This window comes from Anabrus simplex, chromosome 3 (assembly GCF_040414725.1).
Source record: "Anabrus simplex isolate iqAnaSimp1 chromosome 3, ASM4041472v1, whole genome shotgun sequence".
Lineage (NCBI taxonomy): Eukaryota > Metazoa > Arthropoda > Insecta > Orthoptera > Tettigoniidae > Anabrus > Anabrus simplex.
In genome coordinates, this window is record NC_090267.1 from 457,509,904 (window position 1) to 457,535,579 (window position 25,676).

The 25,676-nt window shown below is 45.8% G+C and overlaps 11 non-coding genes across 11 annotated transcripts; all 11 read right to left on the minus strand.

The window, feature by feature from the left end:
- Positions 1–1,363: 1,363 nt before the first annotated feature.
- On the minus strand, positions 1,364–1,436 carry TRNAK-UUU (transfer RNA lysine (anticodon UUU)). Its single transcript has one exon. It is a non-coding gene; the product is annotated as a tRNA-Lys (tRNA).
- A 426-nt stretch (positions 1,437–1,862) lies between these two features.
- TRNAK-UUU (transfer RNA lysine (anticodon UUU)) lies at positions 1,863–1,935 on the minus strand. The gene has a single exon. It is a non-coding gene; the product is annotated as a tRNA-Lys (tRNA).
- A 777-nt stretch (positions 1,936–2,712) lies between these two features.
- Positions 2,713–2,785, minus strand: TRNAK-UUU (transfer RNA lysine (anticodon UUU)). The gene has a single exon. It is a non-coding gene; the product is annotated as a tRNA-Lys (tRNA).
- Positions 2,786–5,715: 2,930 nt separating this feature from the next.
- On the minus strand, positions 5,716–5,788 carry TRNAK-UUU (transfer RNA lysine (anticodon UUU)). Its single transcript has one exon. It is a non-coding gene; the product is annotated as a tRNA-Lys (tRNA).
- A 426-nt stretch (positions 5,789–6,214) lies between these two features.
- On the minus strand, positions 6,215–6,287 carry TRNAK-UUU (transfer RNA lysine (anticodon UUU)). The gene has a single exon. It is a non-coding gene; the product is annotated as a tRNA-Lys (tRNA).
- Positions 6,288–7,064: 777 nt separating this feature from the next.
- On the minus strand, positions 7,065–7,137 carry TRNAK-UUU (transfer RNA lysine (anticodon UUU)). Its single transcript has one exon. It is a non-coding gene; the product is annotated as a tRNA-Lys (tRNA).
- Positions 7,138–11,585: 4,448 nt separating this feature from the next.
- TRNAK-UUU (transfer RNA lysine (anticodon UUU)) lies at positions 11,586–11,658 on the minus strand. The gene has a single exon. It is a non-coding gene; the product is annotated as a tRNA-Lys (tRNA).
- A 562-nt stretch (positions 11,659–12,220) lies between these two features.
- TRNAK-UUU (transfer RNA lysine (anticodon UUU)) lies at positions 12,221–12,293 on the minus strand. Its single transcript has one exon. It is a non-coding gene; the product is annotated as a tRNA-Lys (tRNA).
- A 5,235-nt stretch (positions 12,294–17,528) lies between these two features.
- On the minus strand, positions 17,529–17,601 carry TRNAK-UUU (transfer RNA lysine (anticodon UUU)). The gene has a single exon. It is a non-coding gene; the product is annotated as a tRNA-Lys (tRNA).
- A 1,974-nt stretch (positions 17,602–19,575) lies between these two features.
- On the minus strand, positions 19,576–19,648 carry TRNAK-UUU (transfer RNA lysine (anticodon UUU)). The gene has a single exon. It is a non-coding gene; the product is annotated as a tRNA-Lys (tRNA).
- Positions 19,649–20,175: 527 nt separating this feature from the next.
- On the minus strand, positions 20,176–20,248 carry TRNAK-UUU (transfer RNA lysine (anticodon UUU)). The gene has a single exon. It is a non-coding gene; the product is annotated as a tRNA-Lys (tRNA).
- Positions 20,249–25,676: the final 5,428 nt, after the last annotated feature.

The window sequence follows — 25,676 nt, forward strand, 5'->3', positions numbered from 1 at the left end:
AAAAGCCTAATGCGCTACTCACTGAGATATCCGGACCCAAGCGGATTAAGTGTGCTACATTGACAGGATGCAAAAGCGGACTAACAAAAACATATTCTGTTGTCTCTTAGATGAACTCACCATCCCGAACAGCAATTTCACCATGGACCCTTAGGTTAAAAGCTACCCCGGCTCATGCTGATTATCGGCGATACATTAACAGAATGCCTAAACGGGCTAAAAGAAACAGATTTTATTATATCTTAAATGGTGCACGCGCACGAACAGGGGCTTGAAACCTGGACCCTTAAGTTAAAACAGTAATGCTCTACCGACTGAGCTACCCCGGCTCACAATGCTTATCTCTGCTATATTTTGCATAAACGTATGACCAGGGTATTCAAGCAGTCTAATATTAATATATTTCAATATATGTTAAAAAATAAATCGCCCGAACACGGACATGTACCATGGACCCTTACGTCATAAGCCATCTCGGCCCACGCTGATTAACGGCGACACATTGACAGAATGCCTAAACGGTCTAACAGAAACAGGTATTATTATCTCCAAAAGAAAGCACCCGCCCGAAAAAGGATTTGAATCCTGGACCCTTAGGTTAAAAGCCCAATGCTCTACCGACTGAGCTGTCCCGGCTCACAATTGTTAGACATGCTATATTTGTATACAGATATGACTAAGTTATTCCAGTAGTCTAATATTAATATATTTAAATATCTGTAAAAAAGCAATCGTCCGCCTCTGTGGTGTAGTGGTTAGCGTGATGACCTGCCACCCCCGGAGGGTCGGGTTCGATTCCCGGCTCTGCCACGAAATTTGAAAAGTGGTACGAGGGCTGGAACGGGGTCCACTCAACTGAGTAGAGGTGGGTTCGCTTCCCACCTCAGCCATCCTGGAAGTGATTTTCCGTGGTTTCCCACTTCTCCTCCAGGCGAATGCCGGGATGGTACGTAAGTTAAGGCCACGGCCGCTTCCTTCCCTCTTCCTTGTCTATCCCTTCCAATCTTCCCATCCCTCCACAAGGCCCCTGTTCAGCATAGCAGGTGAGGCCGCCTGGGCGAGGTACTGGTCATACTCCCCAGTTGTATCCCCCGACCAAGAGTCTGAAGCTCCAGGACACTGCCCTTGAGGCGGTAGAGGTGGGATCCCTCGCCAAGTACGAGGGAAAAACCGCACCTGGAGGGTAAACAGATGATGATGATGATGATGATGATGATGAAAAAAGCAATCGCCCAAGCAGGGACTCGTACCCTGGACCTTGCGTTAAAAGCTATCCCGGCTCACGGTGATAACGGAGACACATTGACAGAAAACCTAAGCGATCTAACAGAAACCGGTTTTATTATCTCTTAAAAAATGCACCCGCCCGAACAGGGATTTGAACCCTATACCCTTAGGTTAAAAGCCTAATGCTCTACCGACTGAGCTATCCGGGCTCACGGTCCTTAGCCACCGTACATTCGTATATGACCAGGATATTCAAGCAGTCTAATATTAATATATTTCATTATCTGTTAAAAAGGAAACGTCCGAACAGGGGCTTGTACTCTGGACCCTTAGGATAAAAGCTACCACGACTCACGCTGATGAACGGCGATACATTGACAGAATGGACCCTTAGATTTAAACCATAATGCGCTTCGCGTGGGGTATTCTGGCTCACAATGTTTAGCCATGCCTTATTTGTATACAGATATGACCACGGTAATCCAGTAGTCTAATATTAATATATTTAAATATCTGTTAAAAAGGACCCTTACGTGAAAAGCCATCCCGGCTCAGGCGTACATTTGTATATAAATATGACCAGGATATTCAAGCAGTCTAATATTAATATATTTCATTATGTCTTAAAACGGGATCGACCGGACAGGGACTTGTACCCTGGACCCTTAGGTTAAAAGCCTAACGCTCTACCGACTGAGCTATCCGGGCTCACAATGTTTACCCATGCTATAATTGTATAAACGTACGAACAGGTCTTGTACCCTAGCCCCTTACGTTAAAAGCCATCCCGGCACACGCTGATAACGGCGACACATTGACAGAAAACCTAAGCGAACTAACAGCAACCGGTTTCATTGTCTCTTAAAGAATGCACCCGCCCGAACAGAGATTTGAACCACGGACCCTTAATTCAAAAACCTAATGCTCAACCGACTGAGATATCCGGGCTCAGGACGGTCAGCCACCGTACGTCTGCAGTTAGATATGATAAGGATATTTATGCACTCTAATATTAATATATATCATTATCTGTTAAAAATGAATTGCAAAGGCATGTACTTGTACCCTGAACCCTCACGTTAAAAAATACCCCGACTCACTCTGATTAACGGCGATTCATTGAGAGAATGCCTAAGCGCTCTAACAGAAACAGGTTTTATTATACCTTAGAAATGCACCCGCACGAACAGGCGCTTGAAGCCTGGATCCTTAAGTTAAAACAGTAATGCTCTACCGACTGAGCTACCCCGGCTCACAACGCTTACCTCTGCTATATATGCATAAACGTATGACCACGGTATTCAAGCAGTCTTAATATTAATATATTTCAATATATGTTAAAAAATAAATCGCCCGAACACGGACATGTACCCTGGACCCTTACGTCATAAGCCATCTCGGCCACGCTGATTAACGGCGACACATTGACAGAATGCCTAAACGGTCTAACAGAAACCGGTATTATTTTCTCTTAAAAAACGCACCCGCCCGAACAGGGATTTGAACCCTGGACCCTTAGGTTAAAAGCCTAATGCTCTACCGACTGAGCTATCCGGGCTTTCGGCTCTTAGCCACCGCACATTCGTATATAGATATGACCAGGATATTCAAGCAGTCTCATATTTATATATTTCATTATCTGTTAAAAAGGAATCGTCCGAACAGGGACTTGTACCCTGGGCCTTAGGATAAAAGCTACCAAGACTCACGCTGATGAACGGCGGTACATTGACAGAATGGACCCTTAGATTTAAACCATAATGCGCTTCGACTGAGCTATCCTGGCTCACAATGTTCAGCAAAGCCATAATTGTATACAATTATGACCAGGGTAATCCAGTAGTCTAATATTAATATAATTAAATATCTGTTAAAAAGGGACCCTTACGTTAAAAGCCATCCCGGCTCACGCGTACATTTGTATATAAATATGACCAGGATATTCAAGCAGACTAATATTAATATATTTCATGATGATTAGCGTGATTAGCTGCCACCCCCGGAGGTCCGGGTTCGATTCCCGGCTCTGCCACGAAAATTTGAAAAGTGGTACGAGGGATGGAACGGGGTCCACTCAGCCTCGGGAAGTCAACTGAGTAGAGGTGGGTTCGAATCCCGCCTCAGCCATCCTCGAAGTGGTTTTCCGTGGTTTCCCACTTTTCCTCCAGGCGAATGCCGGGATGGTACCTAACTTAAGGCCACGGCCGCTTCCTTCCCTCTTGTCTCTCCCTTCCAATCTTCCCATCCCTCCACAAGGCCCCTGTTCAGCATAGCAGGTGAGGCCGCCTGGGCGAGGTACTGGTCATTCTCCCCAGTTGTATCCCCCCGACCAAGACCCTTAAGCTAAAACAGTAATGCTCTACCGACTGAGCTACGCCGGCTCACAATGCTTACCTCTGCTATATTTTCATAAACGTATGACCAGGGTATTCAAGCAGTCTAATATTAATATATTTCAATATATGTTCAAAAATAAATCGCCCGAACACGGACTTGTAAACTGGACCCTTACGTCATAAGCCATCTCGGCCAACGCTGATTAACGGCTACCCATTGACAGAATGCCTAAGCGGTCTAACCGAAACAGGTATTATTATCTCCAAAAGAAAGCATTCGCCGAAAAAGGATTTGAACCCTGGACCCTTAGGTTAAAAAGCCCAATGCTCTACCGACTGAGCTGTCCCGGCTCACAATTGTTAGACATGCTATATTTGTATACAGATATGACTAAGATATTCCAGTAGTCTAATATTAATATATTTAAATATCTGTAAAAAAGCAATCGGCTCAGGATGGTCAGCCACCGTACGTCTGCAGTTAGATCTGATAAGGATATCCATGCATTTTAATATTAATATGTATCATTATCTGTTAAAATGAATTGCCAAGGCTTGTACTTGTACCCTGAACCCTCACGTTAGAAACTACCCCGACTCACGCTGATTAACGGGGATTCATTGTGAGAAAGCCTAAGCGCTCTAACAGAAACAGGTTTTATTATACCTTAAGAAATGCACCCGCACGAACAGGCGCTTGAAGCCTGGACCCTTAAGTTAAAACAGTAATGCTCTACCGACTGAGCTATACCGGCTCACAATGTTTACCTCTGCTATATTTGTATAAACGGATTACCAAGGTATTCAAGCCGTCTAATATTAATATATTTCAATACATGTTAAAAAGCAATCGCCCGAACACGGACTTGTAACCCGGACCCTTACGTTAAAAGCCATCCCGGCTCACGCTGATTAACGGCGACAGATTGACAGAAAGCCTATGCGGTCTAACAGAAACACGTTTTATTATCTCCAAAAGGAATGCACCCGCCCGAACAGGGATTTGAACCCTGGACCCTTAGGTTAAAAAGCCTAATGCTCTACCGACTGAGCTATCCGGGCTCACGACACCGAGCCACCGTACATTTGTATATACATATGATCAGGATATTCAAGCATTCTAATATTAATATATTTCATTATCTGTTAAAAAGGAATCGCCCGAACAGGGACTTGTTCCCTGGACCCTTAGGATAAAAGCTACCAAGACTCACGCTGATGAACGGCGATACATTGACAGAATGCCTAAACGGTCTAACAGAATTAGAATTTATCATCTCTTACAATATATACCCGCCCGAACAGAGACTTGAACTCTTCTCCTTTACGTTAAAACCTAATACTTACCGACTGAGCTATTATTGGAAGGGCTACATTTGTATATATATATATATATGTATGTAACCAGGATATTCAAGCATTCTAATGTAAATATATATCCTTATAGTGTACCAGGCGGTACACCTCCACGCCGCTAATTCAAATATTGCGCCAGTTGAAACTCCTCTCTCCGCCTCTGTGGTGTAGTGGTTAGCGTGATTAGCTGCCACCCCCGGAGGCCCGGGTTCGATTCCCGGCTCTGCCACGAAATTTGAAAAGTGGTACGAGGGCTGGAACGGGGTCCACTCAGCCTCGGGAGGTCAACTGAGTAGAGGTGGGTTCGCTTCCCACCTCAGCCATCCTGGAAGTGGTTTTCCGTGGTTTCCCACTTCTCCTCCAGGCGAATGCCGGGATGGTACGTAAGTTAAGGCCACGGGCGCTTCCTTCCCTCATCCTTGCCTATCCCTTCCAATCTTCCCATCCCTCCACAAGGCCCCTGTTCAGCATAGCAGGTGAGGCCGCCTGGGCGAGGTACTGGTCATACTCCCCAGTTGTATCCCCCGACCAAGAGTCTGAAGCTCCAGGACACTGCCCTTGAGGCGGTAGAGGTGGGATCCCTCGCCAAGTACGAGGGAAAAACCGCACCTGGAGGGTAAACAGATGATGATGATGATGATGATGATGATGAAAAAAGCAATCGCCCAAGCAGGGACTCGTACCCTGGACCTTGCGTTAAAAGCTATCCCGGCTCACGGTGATAACGGAGACACATTGACAGAAAACCTAAGCGATCTGACAGAAACCGGTTTTATTATCTCTTAAAAAATGCACCCGCCCGAACAGGGATTTGAACCCTATACCCTTAGGTTAAAAGCCTAATGCTCTACCGACTGAGCTATCCGGGCTCACGGTCCTTAGCCACCGTACATTCGTATATGACCAGGATATTCAAGCAGTCTAATATTAATATATTTCATTATCTGTTAAAAAGGAAACGTCCGAACAGGGGCTTGTACTCTGGACCCTTAGGATAAAAGCTACCACGACTCACGCTGATGAACGGCGATACATTGACAGAATGGACCCTTAGATTTAAACCATAATGCGCTTCGCGTGGGGTATTCTGGCTCACAATGTTTAGCCATGCCTTATTTGTATACAGATATGACCACGGTAATCCAGTAGTCTAATATTAATATATTTAAATATCTGTTAAAAAGGACCCTTACGTGAAAAGCCATCCCGGCTCAGGCGTACATTTGTATATAAATATGACCAGGATATTCAAGCAGTCTAATATTAATATATTTCATTATGTCTTAAAACGGGATCGACCGGACAGGGACTTGTACCCTGGACCCTTAGGTTAAAAGCCTAACGCTCTACCGACTGAGCTATCCGGGCTCACAATGCTTACCCATGCTATAATTGTATAAACGTACGAACAGGTCTTGTACCCTAGCCCCTTACGTTAAAAGCCATCCCGGCACACGCTGATAACGGCGACACATTGACAGAAAACCTAAGCGAACTAACAGCAACCGGTTTCATTGTCTCTTAAAGAATGCACCCGCCCGAACAGAGATTTGAACCACGGACCCTTAATTCAAAAACCTAATGCTCAACCGACTGAGATATCCGGGCTCAGGACGGTCAGCCACCGTACGTCTGCAGTTAGATATGATAAGGATATTTATGCACTCTAATATTAATATATATCATTATCTGTTAAAAATGAATTGCAAAGGCATGTACTTGTACCCTGAACCCTCACGTTAAAAAATACCCCGACTCACTCTGATTAACGGCGATTCATTGAGAGAATGCCTAAGCGCTCTAACAGAAACAGGTTTTATTATACCTTAGAAATGCACCCGCACGAACAGGCGCTTGAAGCCTGGATCCTTAAGTTAAAACAGTAATGCTCTACCGACTGAGCTACCCCGGCTCACAACGCTTACCTCTGCTATATATGCATAAACGTATGACCACGGTATTCAAGCAGTCTTAATATTAATATATTTCAATATATGTTAAAAAATAAATCGCCCGAACACGGACATGTACCCTGGACCCTTACGTCATAAGCCATCTCGGCCACGCTGATTAACGGCGACACATTGACAGAATGCCTAAACGGTCTAACAGAAACCGGTATTATTTTCTCTTAAAAAAAGCACCCGCCCGAACAGGGATTTGAACCCTGGACCCTTAGGTTAAAAGCCTAATGCTCTACCGACTGAGCTATCCGGGCTTTCGGCTCTTAGCCACCGCACATTCGTATATAGATATGACCAGGATATTCAAGCAGTCTCATATTTATATATTTCATTATCTGTTAAAAAGGAATCGTCCGAACAGGGACTTGTACCCTGGGCCTTAGGATAAAAGCTACCAAGACTCACGCTGATGAACGGCGGTACATTGACAGAATGGACCCTTAGATTTAAACCATAATGCGCTTCGACTGAGCTATCCTGGCTCACAATGTTCAGCAAAGCCATAATTGTATACAATTATGACCAGGGTAATCCAGTAGTCTAATATTAATATAATTAAATATCTGTTAAAAAGGGACCCTTACGTTAAAAGCCATCCCGGCTCACGCGTACATTTGTATATAAATATGACCAGGATATTCAAGCAGACTAATATTAATATATTTCATGATGATTAGCGTGATTAGCTGCCACCCCCGGAGGTCCGGGTTCGATTCCCGGCTCTGCCACGAAAATTTGAAAAGTGGTACGAGGGCTGGAACGGGGTCCACTCAGCCTCGGGAAGTCAACTGAGTAGAGGTGGGTTCGAATCCCGCCTCAGCCATCCTCGAAGTGGTTTTCCGTGGTTTCCCACTTTTCCTCCAGGCGAATGCCGGGATGGTACCTAACTTAAGGCCACGGCCGCTTCCTTCCCTCTTGTCTCTCCCTTCCAATCTTCCCATCCCTCCACAAGGCCCCTGTTCAGCATAGCAGGTGAGGCCGCCTGGGCGAGGTACTGGTCATTCTCCCCAGTTGTATCCCCCCGACCAAGACCCTTAAGCTAAAACAGTAATGCTCTACCGACTGAGCTACGCCGGCTCACAATGCTTACCTCTGCTATATTTTCATAAACGTATGACCAGGGTATTCAAGCAGTCTAATATTAATATATTTCAATATATGTTCAAAAATAAATCGCCCGAACACGGACTTGTAAACTGGACCCTTACGTCATAAGCCATCTCGGCCAACGCTGATTAACGGCTACCCATTGACAGAATGCCTAAGCGGTCTAACCGAAACAGGTATTATTATCTCCAAAAGAAAGCATTCGCCGAAAAAGGATTTGAACCCTGGACCCTTACGTTAAAAAGCCCAATGCTCTACCGACTGAGCTGTCCCGGCTCACAATTGTTAGACATGCTATATTTGTATACAGATATGACTAAGATATTCCAGTAGTCTAATATTAATATATTTAAATATCTGTAAAAAAGCAATCGGCTCAGGATGGTCAGCCACCGTACGTCTGCAGTTAGATCTGATAAGGATATCCATGCATTTTAATATTAATATGTATCATTATCTGTTAAAATGAATTGCCAAGGCTTGTACTTGTACCCTGAACCCTCACGTTAGAAACTACCCCGACTCACGCTGATTAACGGGGATTCATTGTGAGAAAGCCTAAGCGCTCTAACAGAAACAGGTTTTATTATACCTTAAGAAATGCACCCGCACGAACAGGCGCTTGAAGCCTGGACCCTTAAGTTAAAACAGTAATGCTCTACCGACTGAGCTATACCGGCTCACAATGTTTACCTCTGCTATATTTGTATAAACGGATTACCAAGGTATTCAAGCCGTCTAATATTAATATATTTCAATACATGTTAAAAAGCAATCGCCCGAACACGGACTTGTAACCCGGACCCTTACGTTAAAAGCCATCCCGGCTCACGCTGATTAACGGCGACAGATTGACAGAAAGCCTATGCGGTCTAACAGAAACACGTTTTATTATCTCCAAAAGGAATGCACCCGCCCGAACAGGGATTTGAACCCTGGACCCTTAGGTTAAAAAGCCTAATGCTCTACCGACTGAGCTATCCGGGCTCACGACACCGAGCCACCGTACATTTGTATATACATATGATCAGGATATTCAAGCATTCTAATATTAATATATTTCATTATCTGTTAAAAAGGAATCGCCCGAACAGGGACTTGTTCCCTGGACCCTTAGGATAAAAGCTACCAAGACTCACGCTGATGAACGGCGATACATTGACAGAATGCCTAAACGGTCTAACAGAATTAGAATTTATCATCTCTTACAATATATACCCGCCCGAACAGAGACTTGAACTCTTCTCCTTTACGTTAAAACCTAATACTTACCGACTGAGCTATTATTGGAAGGGCTACATTTGTATATATATATATATATGTATGTAACCAGGATATTCAAGCATTCTAATGTAAATATATATCCTTATAGTGTACCAGGCGGTACACCTCCACGCCGCTAATTCAAATATTGCGCCAGTTGAAACTCCTCTCTCCGCCTCTGTGGTGTAGTGGTTAGCGTGATTAGCTGCCACCCCCGGAGGCCCGGGTTCGATTCCCGGCTCTGCCACGAAATTTGAAAAGTGGTACGAGGGCTGGAACGGGGTCCACTCAGCCTCGGGAGGTCAACTGAGTAGAGGTGGGTTCGCTTCCCACCTCAGCCATCCTGGAAGTGGTTTTCCGTGGTTTCCCACTTCTCCTCCAGGCGAATGCCGGGATGGTACGTAAGTTAAGGCCACGGGCGCTTCCTTCCCTCATCCTTGCCTATCCCTTCCAATCTTCCCATCCCTCCACAAGGCCCCTGTTCAGCATAGCAGGTGAGGCCGCCTGGGCGAGGTACTGGTCATACTCCCCAGTTGTATCCCACGACCAAGTGTCTGAAGCTCCAGGACACTGCCCTTGAGGCGGTAGAGGTGGGATCCCTCGCTGAGTCCGAGGGAAAAGCCGAACTTGGAGGGTAAACAGATGATGATGATGATGATGATGATGTAGGTAAAGTTGGGCTCATAGCTCAAGGTTCGTGAGTGTCGGGCTCGAAGCCCAAATTTTGTAACGAACTAAAATTGTATTTTCTTAATCTGTTGATCGGCTACTTGGTACCTGTTATATTCTGTTATTTGTTTATCTTGAAAAGAAAATATAACATTTGTTAAAGTTTTAAATTAACTTTAATTTCGTAAGTTGAGACATATTACCGCCCGCACCTCCTGTCACCTCTGCTGTTCCACAGATACCTCGGAACAATCAGTTAAAAACCAACCGCCCGAACAGGACTTGCATCCTGAACGCTCAGGTTAAAAGCCTAATGCGCTACTCAATGAGATATCCGGACCCAAGCGGATTAAGTGTGCTACATTGACAGGATGCAAAAGCGGACTAACAAAAACATATTCTGTTGTCTCTTAGATGAACTCACCATCCCGAACAGCAATTTCACCATGGACCCTTAGGTTAAAAGCTACCCCGGCTCATGCTGATTATCGGCGATACATTAACAGAATGCCTAAGCGGTCTAACAGAAACAGATTTTATTATATCTTAAATGGTGCACGCGCACGAACAGGGGCTTGAAACCTGGACCCTTAAGTTAAAACAGTAATGCTCTACCGACTCACAATGCTTACCTCTGCTATATTTTGCATAAACGTATGACCAGGGTATTCAAGCAGTCTAATATTAATATATTTCAATATATGTTAAAAAATAAATCGCCCGAACACGGACATGTACCCTGGACCCTTACGTCATAAGCCATCTCGGCCCACGCTGATTAACGGCGACCCATTGACAGAATGCCTAAACGGTCTAACAGAAACAGGTATTATTATCTCCAAAAGAAAGCACCCGCCCGAAAAAGGATTTGAACCCTGGACCCTTACGTTAAAAAGCCCAATGCTCTACCGACTGAGCTGTCCCGACTCACAATTGTTAGACATGCTATATTTGTATACAGATATGACTAAGATATTCCAGTAGTCTAATATTAATATATTTAAATATCTGTAAAAAAAGCAATCGTCCGCCTCTGTGGCGTAGTGGTTAGCGTGATTACCTGCCACCCCCGGAGGCCGGGGTTCGATTCCCGGCTCTGCCACGAAATTTGAAAAGTGGTACGAGGGCTGGAACGGGGTCCACTCAGCCTCGGGAGGTCAACTGAGTAGAGGTGGGTTCGCTTCCCACCTCAGCCATCCTGGAAGTGGTTTTCCGTGGTTTCCCACTTCTCCTCCAGGCGAATGCCGGGATGGTACGTAAGTTAAGGCCACGGCCGCTTCCTTCCCTCTTCCTTGTCTATCCCTTCCAATCTTCCCATCCCTCCACAAGGCCCCTGTTCAGCATAGCAGGTGAGGCCGCCCGGGCGAGGTACTGGTCATACTCCCCAGTTGTATCCCCAGACCAGGAGTCTGAAGCTCCAGGACACTGCCCTTGAGGCGGTAGAGGTGGGATCCCTCGCCAAGTCCGAGGGAAAAACCGCACCTGGAGGGTAAACAGATGATGATGATGATGATGATGAAAAAAGCAATCGCCCAAGCAAGGCCTCGTACCCTGGACCTTACGTTAAAAGCTATCCCGTCTCACGGTGATAACGGCGACACATTGACAGAAAACCTAAGCGATCTAACAGAAACCGGTTTTCTTATCTCTTAAAAAATGCACCCGCCCGAACAGGGACTTGAACCCTGGACCCTTAGGTTAAAAGCCTAATGCTCTACCGACTGAGCTATCCGGGCTCACGGCCATTAGCCACCGTACATTCGTATATGACCAGGATATTCAAGCAGTCTAATATTAATATATTTCATTATCTGTTAAAACGGAAACGTCCGAACAAGGACTTGTACCCTGGACCCTTAGGATAAAAGCTACCACGACTCACGCTGATGAACGGCGATACATTGACAGAATGGACCCTTAGATTTAAACCATAATGCGCTTCGACTGAGCTATTCTGGCTCACAATGTTTAGCCATGCCTTATTTGTATACAGATATGACCAGGGTAATCCAGTAGTCTAATATTAATATATTTAAATATCTGTTAAAAAGGACCCTTACGTGAAAAGCCATCCCGGCTCAGGCGTACATTTGTATATAAATATGACCAGGATATTCAAGCAGTCTAATATTAATGTATTTCATTATGTCTTAAAACGGGATCGACCGGACAGGGACTTGTACCCTGGACCCTTAGGATAACAGCTACCACGACTCACGCTGATGAACAGCGATACATTGACAGAATGCCTAAGCGGTCTAACAGAAATAGATTTTATTATCTCCAAAAGAATTTACCCGCCCGAACAGGGATTTGAAGCCTGGACCCTTAGGTTAAAAGCCTAACGCTCTACCGACTGAGCTATCCGGGCTCACAATGTTTACCCAGCTATAATTGTATAATCATACGAACAGGTCTTGTACCCTAGCCCTTTACGTTAAAAGCCATCCCGGCACACGCTGATAACGGCGACACATTGACACAAAACCTAAGCGAACTAACAGAAACCGGTTTCATTGTCTCTTAAAGAATGAACCCGCCCGAACAGAGATTTGAACCAAGGACCCTTAATTCAAAAACCTAATGCTCAACCGACTGAGCTATCCGGGCTCAGGACGATCAGCCACCGTACGTCTGCAGTTAGATATGATAAGGATATTCATGCACTCTAATATTAATATATATCATTATCTGTTAAAATGAATTGCCAAGACATGTACTTGTACCCTGAACCCTCACGTTAAAAAATACCCCGACTCACGCTGATTAACGGCGATTCATTGAGAGAATGCCTAAGCGCTCTAACAGAAACAGGTTTTTTTATACCTTAAGAAATGCACCCGCACGAACAGGCGCTTGAAGCCTGGACCCTTAAGTTAAAACAGTAATGCTCTACCGACTGAGCTAACCCGGCTCACAACGCTTCCCTCTGCTATATATGCATAAACGTATGACCACGGTATTCAAGCAGTCTTAATATTAATATATTTCAATATATGTTAAAAAATAAATCGCCCGAACACGGACATGTACCCTGGGCCCTTACGTCATAAGCCATCTCGGCCCACGCTGATGAACGGCGACACATTGACAGAATGCCTAAACGGTCTAACAGAAACCGGTATTATTTTCTCTTAAAAAACGCACCCGCCCGAACAGGGATTTGAACCCTGGACCCTTAGGTTCAAAGCCTAATGCTCCACCGACTTAGCCACCGTACATTCGTATATAGATATGACCAGGATATCAAGCAGTCTAATATTAATATATTTCATTATCTGTTAAAAAGGAATCGTCCGAACAGGGACTTTTACCCTGGACCCTTAGGATAAAAGCTACCACGACACACACTGATGAACGGCGATACATTGACAGAATGGACCCTTAGATTTAAAGCATAATGCGCTTCGACTGAGCTATTCTGGCTCACAATGTTTAGCCATGCCATATTTGTATACAGATATGACCAGGGTAATCCAGTAGTCTAATATTAATATATTTAAATATCTGTTAAAAAGGACCCTTACGTGAAAAGCCATCCCGGCTCAGGCGTACATTTGTATATAAATATGACCAGGATATCAAGCAGTCTAATATTAATATATTTCATTATCTGTTAAAAAGGAATCGTTCGAACAGGGACTTGTACCCTGGACCCTTAGGATAAAAGCTACCACGACACACACTGATGAACGGCGATACATTGACAGAATGGACCCTTAGATTTAAAGCATAATGCGCTTCGACTGAGCTATTCTGGCTCACAATGTTTAGCCATGCCATATTTGTATACAGATATGACCAGGGTAATCCAGTAGTCTAATATTAATATATTTAAATATCTGTTAAAAAGGACCCTTACGTGAAAAGCCATCCCGGCTCACGCGTACATTTGTATATAAATATGACCAGGATATTCAAGCAGACTAATATGAATATATTTCATGATGATTAGCGTGATTAGCTGCCACCCCCGGAGGTACGGGTTCGATTCCCGGCTCTGCCACGAAAATTTGAAAAGTGGTACGAGGGCTGGAACGGGGTCCACTCAGCCTCGGGAGGTCAACTGAGTAGAGGTGGGTTCGATTCCCGCCTCAGCCATCCTCGAAGTGCTTTTCCGTGGTTTCCCACTTTTCCTCCAGGCGAATGCCGGGATGGTACCTAACTTAAGGCCACGGCCGCTTCCTTCCTACTTCCTTGTCTATCCCTTCCAATCTTCCCATCCCTCCACAAGGCCCCTGTTCAGCATAGCAGGTGAGGCCGCCTGGGCGAGGTACTGGTCATTCTCCCCAGTTGTATCCCCCCGACCAAGACCCTTAAGCTAAAACAGTAATGCTCTACCGACTGAGCTACGCCGGCTCACAATGCTTACCTCTGCTATATTTGCATAAACGTATGACCACGGTATTCAAGCAGTCTAATATTAATATATTTCAATATATGTTAAAAAATAAATCGCCCGAACACGGACATGTACCCTGGGCCTTTACGTCATAAGCCATCTCGGCCCACGCTGATTAACGGCGACCCATTGACAGAATGCCTAAGCGGTCTAACAGAAACAGGTATTATTATCTCCAAAAGAAAGCACCCGCCCGAAAAAGGATTTGAACCCTGGACCCTTACGTTAAAAAGCCCAATGCTCTACCGACTGAGCTGTCCCGGCTCACAATTGTTAGACATGCTATATTTGTATACAGATATGACTAAGGTATTCCAGTAGTCTAATATTAATATATTTAAATATCTGTAAAAAAGCAATCGGCTCAGGATGGTCAGCCACCGTACGTCTGCAGTTAGATCTGATAAGGATATCCATGCATTTTAATATTAATATATATCATTATCTGTTAAAATGAATTGCCAAGGCATGTACTTGTACCCTGAACCCTCACGTTAAAAGCTACCCCGACTCACGCTCATTAACGGCGATTCATTGAGAGAATGCCTAAGCGCTCTAACAGAAACAGGTTTTATTATACCTTAAGAAATGCACCCGCACGAACAGGCGCTTGAAGCCTGGACCCTTAAGTTAAAACAGTAATGCTCTACCGACTGAGCTATACCGGCTCACAATGTTTACCTCTGCTATATTTGTATAAACGGATTACCAAGGTATTCAAGCAGTCTAATATTAATATATTTCAATACATGTTAAAAAGCAATCGCCCGAACACGGACTTGTACCCTGGACCCTTACGTAAAAAGCCATCCCGGCTCACGCTGATTAACGTCGACAGATTGACAGAATGCCTATGCGGTCTAACAGAAACACGTTTTATTATCTCCAAAAGAATGCACCCGCCCGAGCAGGGATTTGAACCCTGGACCTTTAGGTTAAAAGCCTGATGATCTACCGACTGCGCTAACCGGGCTCACGACACCTAGCCGCCGTATATACATATGATCAGGATATTCAAGCAGCCTAATATTAATATATTTCATTATCTGTTAAAAAGGAATCGCCCGAACAGGGACTTGTTCCCTGGACCCTTAGGATAAAAGCTGCCAGGACTCACGCAGATGAACGGCGATACATTGACAGAATGTCTAAACGGTCTAACAGAATTAGAATTTATCATCTCTTACTATATATACCCGCCCGAACAGAGACTTGAACTCTTCTCCTTTACGTTAAAACCTAATACTTACCGACTGAGCTATCCGGGGTAACAATTATTGGAAGGGCTACATTTGTATATATATGTATGTAACCAGGATATTCAAGCATTCTAAAGTAAATATATATCCTTATCAGTGTAGCCGCTAATTCAAATATTGCGCCAGTTGAAACTCCTCTCTCCGCCTCTGTGGTGTAGTGGTTAGCGTGATTAGCTGGTATGTGGGCTGGAAAGGGGTCCACTCATCCTCGGGAAGTCAACTGAGTAGAGGTGGGTTCGATTCCCACCTCAGCCATCCTCGAAGTGGTTTTCCGTGGTTTCCCACTTCTCCTCCAGGCGAATGCCGGGATGGTACCTAACATAAGGCCACGGCAGCTTCCTTCCCTCTTCCTTGCCTATCCCTTCCAATCTTCCCATCTCTCCACAACGCCCCTGTTCAGCATAGCAGGTGAGGCCACCTGGGCGAGGTACTGGTCATACTCCCCAGTTGTATCCCCCGACCAAGAGTCTGAAGCTCCAGGACACTGCCCTTGAGGCGGTAGAGGTGGGATCCCTCGCTAAGTCCGAGGGAAAAACCGAACCTGGAGGGTAAACAGATGATGATGATGATGACTAAAATTGTACTTTCTTAATCTGTTGATCGGCTACTTGGTACCTGTTATATTCTGTTATTTGTTTATCTTGAAAAGAAAATATAACATTTGTTAAGGTTTTAAATTATCTTTAATTTCGTAAGTTGAGACATATTCCCACCCGCACCTTCTGTCACCTCTGCTGTTCCACGGATACCTCTGAACAATCAGTTAAAAACCAACCGCCCGAACAGGACGTGCATCCTGAACGCTCAGGTTAAAAGCCTAATGCGCTACTCACTGAGATATCCGGACCCAAGCGGATTAAGTGTGCTACATTGACAGGATGCAAAAGCGGACTAACAAAAACATATTCTGTTGTCTCTTAGATGAACTCACCATCCCGAACAGCAATTTGACCATGGACCCTTAGGTTAAAAGCTACCGCGGCTCATGCTGATATCGGCGATACATTAACAGAATGCCTAAGCGGTCTAACAGAAACAGATTTTATTATATCTTAAATGGTGCACGCGCACGAACAGGGGCTTGAAACCCGGACCCTTAAGTTAAAACAGTAATGCTCTACCGACTGAGCTACCCCGGCTCACAACGCTTACCTCTGCTATATTTGCATAAACGTATGACCAGGGTATTCAAGCAGTCTAATATTAATATATTTTTTTTTTTTTTTGCTAGGGGCTTTACGTCGCGCCGACACAGATAGGTCTTATGGCGACGATGGGATAGGAAAGGCATAGGAGGTGGAAGGAAGCGGCCGTGGCCTTAATTAAGGTACAGCCCCAGCATTTGCCTGGTGTGAAAATGGGAAACCACGGAAAACCATTTTCAGGGCTGCCGATAGTGGGATTCGAACCTACTATCTCCCGGATGCAAGCTCACAGCCGCGCGCCTCTACGCGCACGGCCAACTCGCCCGGTTTAATATATTTCAATATATGTTGAAAAAATAAATCGCCCGAACACGGACATGTACCCTGGACCCTTACGTCATAAGCCATCTCGGCCCACGCTGATTAACGGCGACACATTGACAGAATGCCTAAGCGGTCTAACAGAAACCGGTATTATTATCTCCAAAATAAAGCACCCGCCGCAAAAGGATTTGAACCCTGGACCCTTACGTTAAAAGCCCAATGCTTTACCGACTGAGCTGTCCCGGCTCACAATTGTTAGACATGCTATATTTGTATACAGATATGACTAAGATATTCCAGTAGTCTAATATTAATATATTCAAATATCTGTAAAAAAGCAATCGCCCAAGCAGGGACTCGTACCCTGGACCTTACGTTAAAAGCTATCCCGGCTCACGGTGATAACGGCGACACATTGACAGAAAACCTAAGCGATCTAACAGAAATCCGTATTATTATCTCTTAAAAAATGCACCCGCCCGAACAGATATTTGAACCCCGGACCCTTAGGTTAAAAGCCTAACGCTCTACCGACTGAGCTATCCGGGCTCACGGCGTTTAGCCACCGTACATTCGTATATAGATATGACCAGGATATTCAAGCAACGTCATAAGCCATCTCGGCCCACGCTGATTAACGGCGACACATTGACAGAATGCCTAAGCGGTCTAACAAAAACCTGGACCCTAAGGGTAAAAGCTACCACTACTCACGCTGATGAACGGCGATACATTGACAGAATGGACCCTTAGATTTAAACCATAATGCACCGGGCGAGTTGGCCGTGCGTGTAGAGGCGCGCGGCTGTGAGCTTGCATCCGGGAGATAGTAGGTTCGAATCCCACTATCGGCAGCCCTGAAAATGGTTTTCCGTGGTTTCCCATTTTCACACCAGGCAAATGCTGGGGCTGTACCTTAATTAAGGCCACGGCCGCTTCCTTCCAACTCCTAGGCCTTTCCTATCCCATCGTCGCCATAAGACCTATCTGTGTCAGTGCGACGTAAAGCCCCTAGCAAAAAAAAAAAAAAAAAAAAAAAAAAAAAACCATAATGCGCTTCGACTGAGCTATTCTGGCTCACAATGTTTAGCCATGCCATATTTGTATACAGAATTGACCAGGGTAATCCAGTAGTCTAATATTAATATATTTAAATATCTGTTAAAATGGACCCTTACGTGAAAAATCCATCCCGGCTCACGCGTACATTTGTATATAAATATGACCAGGATATTCAAGCAGTCTAATATTAATATATTTCATTATGTCTTAAAACGGGATCGACCGGACAGGGACTTGTACCCTGGACCCTTAGGATAACAGCTACCACGACTCACGCTGATGAACAGCGATACATTGACAGAATGCCTAAGCGGTCTAACAGAAACAGATTTTATTATATCTTAAATGGTGCAGGTGCCAGAACAGGGGATTGAAGCCTGGACCCTTAAGTTAAAACGGTAATGCTCTACCGACTGAGCTATCCCGGCTCACAATGTTTACCTCTGCTACATTTGTATAAACGTATGACCAGGGTATTCATCATCATCATCATCATCATCATCATCTGGTTACCCTCCAGTTTCGGCTTTTCCCTCGGACTCAGCGAGGGATCCCACCTGTACCGCCACAAGGGCAGTGTCCTGGAGCTTCAGACTCTTGGTCGGGGGATACAACTGGGGAGTATGACCAGTACCTCACCCAGGTGTCCTCACCTGCTATGGTGAACAGGGGCCTTGACGGGGGATGGAAAGTTTTTGAAGGATGAGGGAAGGAAGCGGCCGTGGCCTTAAGTTAGGTACGATCCCGGCATTCGCCTGGAGTTGAAGTGGGAAACCACGGAAATCCACTTCGAGGATGCCGAGGTGGGAATCGAACCCACCTCTACTCAGTTGACTTCCCGAGGCTGAGTGGACCCCGTTCCAGCCCTCGTACCACTTTTCAAATTTCGTGGCAGAGCCGGGAATCGAACCCGGACCTCCGGGGGTGGCAGCTAATCACCCTAACAACTACACCCCAGAAGCGGCCAGCGTATTCAAGCAGTCTAATATTAATATATTTCAATATATGTTAAAAAGCAATCGCCCGAACACGGACTTGTACCCTGGACCCTTACGTTAAAAGCCATCCCGGCTCACGCTGATTAACGGCGGCACATTGACAGAATGCCTAAGCGGTCTAAAAGAAACAGATTTTATTATATCTTAAATAGTGCACGTGCCCGAACAGGGGCTTGAAGCGTTAACCCTTAGGTAAAAACCATAATGCTCTACCGACTGAGCTATCCGGTCTCAGGACTGTCAGCCACCGTACGTCTGCAGTTAGATATGATAAGGATATTCATGCACTCGAATATTAATATATATCATTATCTGTTAAAAATGAATTGCCAAGGCATGTACTTGTACCCTGAACCCTCACGTTAAAAACTATCCCGACTCACGCTGATTAACGGCGATTCACTGAGAGAATGCCTAAGCGGTCTAACAGAAACAGGCTTTATTACCTCTTAGAAAAATCACTCGCCCGAACAGGGTTTTGAACCCTGGACCCTAAGGTTAAAAGCCTAATGCTCTACCGACTGAGCCATCCGGGCTTAGCCACCGTACATTTGTATATAAATATGACCAGGATATTCAAAGAGTCTAATATTAATATATTTCATTATCTGTTAAAAAGGAATCGACCGAACGGGGACTTGTTCCCTGGACCCTAAGGATAAAAGCTACCACGACTCACGCTGATTAACGGCGATACATTGACAGGATGCCTAAGCGGTCTAACAGAAACCCGTTTTATTATCTCGAAAAGAACGCAGCCGCCCGAACAGGGTTTTGAACCCTGGACCCTTAGGTTTAAAACATAATGCTGTACCGAATGACGTAACCCGGCTCATAATCGCTCCACATGCTATATTTGTATAAACGTGTGACCAGGGTATACAGTAGTCTAAGATTAATATATTTCAATACATGTTTAAAAGCAATCGCCCGAACAGGGACTTGTTACCCGGACCCTTACGTTAAAAGCCATCCCGGCTCACGCTGATTAACGGCGACACATTGACAGGATGTCTATGCGGTCTAACAGAAACACGTTTTATTATCTCCAAAAGAATGCACCCGCCCGAACAGAGATTTGAACCCTGGACCCTTAGGTTAAAAGCCTAATGCTCTACCGACTGAGCTATCCGGGCTCACGACGCTTAGCCACCGTACATTTGTATATAGATATGATCAGGATATTCAAGCAGTCTAATATTAATATATTTCATTATCTGTTAAAAAGGAATCGCCCGAACAGGGACTTGTTCCCTGGACCCTTAGGATAAAAGCTACCACGACTCACGCGGATGAACGGCGATACCTTGACAGAATGCCTAAACGGTCTAACAGAATTAGAATTTATCTTCTCTTACAATATATACCCGCCCGAACAGAGACTTGAACTCTTCTCCTTTACGTTAAAACCTAATACTTAGCGACTGAGCTATCCGGGGTAACAATTACTGGAAGGGCTACATTTGTATATATATGTATGTAACCAGGATATTCAAGCATTCTAATGAAAATATATATCCTTATCAGTTAAAAACCAACCGCCCGAGCAGGACTTGCACCGTGAACGCTCAGGTTAAAAGCCTAATGCCCTACCCACTGTGATATCCGGACCAAAGCTGATTAAGTGTGCTACATCGACAGGATGCAAAAGCGGACTATCAGAAACAGATTATGTTGTCTCTTAGAAGAACTCCCCCCCCCCCCCGAACAGCAATTTGACCATGGACCCTTAGGTTAAAAGCTACCCCGGCTCATGCTGATTAATGGCGATGCATTAGCTGAATGCCTAAGCGGTCTAACAGAAACACGTTTTATTATCTCCAAAAGAAAGCACCCGCTCGAAAATGTATTTGAACCCTGGACTCTTAGGTTAAAAGCCTAATGCTCTACCGACTGAGCTATCCCGGCTCGCAATGTTTAGATATGCTATATTTGTATACAGATATGACTAGGGTATTCCAGTAGTCTAATATCAATATATTTAAATATCTGTAAAAATGCAATCGCCCAAGCAGGGACTCGTACCCTGGACCTTACGTTAAAAGCTATCCCGGCTCACGGTGATAACGGCGACACATTGACGGAAAACCTAAGCAATCTAACAGAAACCGGTTTTATTATCTCTTAAAAAATGCACCCGCCCGAACAGAGATTTGAACCCTGAACCCTTAGTTTAAAATTCTAATGCTCTACCGACTGAGCTATCAGTGCTGCCAATGCGTAGCACCGCTACATTTGTATATAGATATGAACAATATATTCAACCGGTCTAATATAAATTTATTTCATTATCTGTTAAATGGTCCGCCTCTGTGGTGTAGTGGTTAGCGTGATTAGCTGCCACCCCCGGAGGCCCGGGTTCGATTCCCGGCTCTGCCACGAAAAGTGGTACGAGGGCTGGAACGGGGTCCACTCAGCCTCTGGAGGTCAACTGAGTAGGGGTGGGTTCGATTCCCACCTCAGTCATCATGGAAGTGGTTTTCCGTGGTTTCCCACTTCTCCTCCAGGCGAATGCCGGGATGGTACCTAACTTAAGGCCACGGCCGCTTCCTTCCCTCTTCCTTGCCTATCCCTTCCAATATTCCCATCCCTCCACAAGGCCCCTGTTCAGCATAGCAGGTGAGGCCGCCTGGGCGAGGTACTGGTCATACTCCCCAGTTGTATCCCCCGACCAAGAGTCTGAAGCTCCAGGACACTGCCCTTGCGGCGGTAGAGGTGGGATCCCTCGCTAAGTCCGAGGGAAAAACCGAACCTGGAGGGTAAACAGATGATGATGATTATCTGTTAAAAAGGAAATGCCCAAGCTTGGACTAGTACCCTGGTCCCTCACGTTAAAAGCTACCCCGACTCACGCTGATTAACGGCGATTCATTGACAGAATGCCTAAGCGCTCTAACAGAAACAGGTTTTCTTATCTCTCAATTAATGCACCCGCCCGTGCTGGGATATCCGGGCTCACAACGCTTAGCCACCGTACATTTGTATATACATATGACCAGTATATTCAAGCAGTCTAATATTAATATATTTCATTATCTGTTAAAAAGGAATCTCCCGAGCATGGACTTGTACCCTGGGCCCTCAAGTAAAAGCTACACCGACTCACGCTGATTAACGGTGTAACTGTCGTCCCTAAGCTTCTCACTTGAGGAGACGAAAGTTATTATCTCGGGACACATGAATATCAAATAAACTATATGTGACTTGCCCGCAAATTTCCACGCAAATAGAAACAATTGATATTCCATGGTTTACCATTTCTCTATGTGATGTTGGGCGCCAGGGTTACAGTTTTTAACAAAACTGTAAACCAAAATTTATATTTACTAGCATAGATACTTATACTCAAATCACAGCGGTAGGATTTTAAGTAATTATCCATTATGTATCGTTTAAGTTTCGATCGAAGCTGACCGTCCAACGGATTGCGCTACACCGTAAGCAGTCACGGGAGTTTATGGCTCCTTGAAAACGTGGTCTCGCCAGGTGGACATAGTAATTCGTGAGGTTTCACCTCGGGACGTGCCATCGACGTCGAGGAATTCTATTACTGTAAGGGTTTCCCCAGGCAATCTGCATTCATCATTGCATTCTTCTCTGCTACATAGTTGTGGACTCGGTAATCTCTGGGGTCCCCTCTCCACATCAGGGGGTTTTTACCCCCTAGGGAATATTCTGTCTTTAAGACAGCCATATTATCATAATGGATCTCATCGCCACCAGCACCATCGCCGCTACCACATCGACAGCCACCACCACCACTGCCGTACTGTCACCTTCATCTGTGACACTAGCACAAGCCCATGCCACGGGCCTCATGTCTTCCGAGGAGCATCCCATTCCCTCTTCTGCATATGGAAGTCACCTCTTAGTACCACCAGCGCCGCAACGAGAGCCATCCCAGGGAGTTAAACGACGTCTCGCCACACCAAAGGAATCAGTACCACCTAAAGTCGTCGCCATCGAGACACCGCCACCGCCACCGCCTCCTCCACCTTCACAGCACACTGATTCCATGGAAACAGCCAATATTCCACCAATAAATACATCATCCACCACCGAATTTCCTCCTCTCTCTGGCAGTCATCGTCCTATAACCAACCCCCGTCTCCTGCAAAAACCACCCCAATCTACCCATACTTTCCTCCTTCAGAACCCATCCCCTGATTTCCGTTCATCGCAGAAGATCTTCCGAACACTTCTCCGCTTCAATCTTCGTCGTGAAGACATCGCCGACATCAGGCCTACCAACCATGGATACCTCATCAAAGTCACCAGTGCAGAAGCCGCCAGTCATCTTTCCAATTTAGTAGGTGCTCATCAACTGGGCTCCAGCTCACCATTTAAAATTCTTTCACAACCCAAACAAAAGACCCCTCCCCCTCCACCCCGCCACAGTCTCTTCAGCTGTGTGATCAGGGGGGTCGACCCGGATATTCCAGACTCCGAGATCCTTGCGGAGCTTAACGCCGAGGGCGTTCCCGCAAGAAAAGTCTTTCGAATTAAGAACGTATCCGGGCCGACCTTCATGGTGCGGGTGCTGGTCCCCACCACCGAAGATCTTGATAGACTACCTTCCACAGGTGTCTCAATATATCGCCAGCACCACCGAGTGGAGCCTTCCAAAGCCCCTCCTCCGCAACCCCTACGCTGCGAACGGTGTCTACAGTACAACGTCCACAAAACGGCCGACTGCAAAGCACCAACACCTATTTGCGGACACTGTTCCCAGCAACATCCTACTCCAAAATGCCCCAACACCACACAACCCCCTCACTGCAACACGTGTGGTGACTCACATCCCACCTACTCCCGTCTCTGTAAGGCCCGTCCTCCTCCCCCTGACAACCGACCCGAACTTATCGCCCCCGTCCGGACCGTTGACCCACCTACAGATCTCAACCGTTCCCAGTTCTCTCCTCCTACCATCGAAGATATCATTCGCTTCACCACTCTCACTCTCCTCAACCTATTCCCATATCACCGACCATTAGTCCTCTCTCACCTGCAAGCAGCGGCCAATCAGACTTTCAACCTACATTTTGTCACCTCCCACTCAGGCCTAAACTCCCATTTTCAATTCACCCGCTTGGAGACTCTTGTTTGATGGCTTGCCGATCCAAACGTGTGAATTCCTCCCCTCCCATCTCCATTCTCTTCATCAATATCCAATCATTTTCCACCAAGCGTCTCCACCTCCTGACTCTCATCCAACAGTACCCCGTTCACACCATCTTACTGAACGAAACCATGCTCCGTCCACGAACTCCAGCTCATCTTCCTGGATACATCCTTCATCGAGCAGATCACCCCGACGACCGCGGACGAGGGGGATCAGCAATAGCTATAAAAGGTTCCCTTCCCACTCGCCTTCATGTTCCACCTCATCCCCTTCACTTTCCAGAATCCATCGCCGCCACAATCTACTTTCGCTCCCGCATCCTACATCTCGCTACAATTTACACGCGTTCCACCCAACCCCTCCCACTAGATTACATCACTCACCTCAGCAGAACCTTTCCGCACTACATTCTTCTTGCCGACCTGAATCTCACCGACAGATCCGTTCGAGAAATGCACAGCCTCCACTCCCTCCTCAGTGCCATCGATTCCTCCCTTCTCCCCCTTCCCGGCCCAACACGCCCCTCCTCCCAGACCACACCTGATGCCATCATCACACATAATTCTCTTACACATCTCACCACTATTACACTTCTTCCCAGCATTGGCAGTGATCATATCCCTGTTCTATTACAAATCCCCACACACCACCACTCCTCAAATACATCACCTCCCCAACCAGTACCCAATTTTGCTCAAGCCAATTGGAATTCATATCGCTCCGCCCTTTCCAACATGCTCCCACACTCTTCTCCACCTCTGACCGACCAGACCTCAGTTGATTCACTTCAGGATCTCCTGCACTCTTCTATCTCCTCTGCTTCCCAAGCACACATCCCCACCACTTTACATTCACCCTCCAAACCGCGCCTTCCGCCTAAATTTCTCCGTCTCCAGAAACTTTCTCAATCCTATCTCCAGGATTTCACCCGCACCCGTGACACCTATTTTCTCCGTCGGCACCGCCAACTAATCCGCACAGTACGTAACTACCTTATCTCTTATAAACGTCGTTCATGGTCTCAAACCTGTACAACACTTAACTCCTTACATGCTCATCCCTCCCAATACTGGCGTCGTCTTTCCAGCCTCCTCGGCCAACACAGCACCCCTACCTATCCTATCATTCACCAAGGAAAGTCTCCAGCTAACACCACGGAAAAGTTGGAGATCTTCTCTGAACATTTCGCCTGGCGCTTCAACAACCAAATCTCCCACCACTTCTGCTTTGCTGACACACCGCTCTATCATGATATTCAAGCTTCTCCTAAACTCATTCCCTCTGCTACACACACACCCTCCCCTCATCCTCTCAATTCTCCCATCACCCCCACCGATATTCATATCGCTCTCTCCAAAACTCGCAACACCGCACCCGGCCCCGATAATATCCGTTACCGCCATATACGTGAAGCCCCTCCCATCCTCTTCACTCTTCTAGCC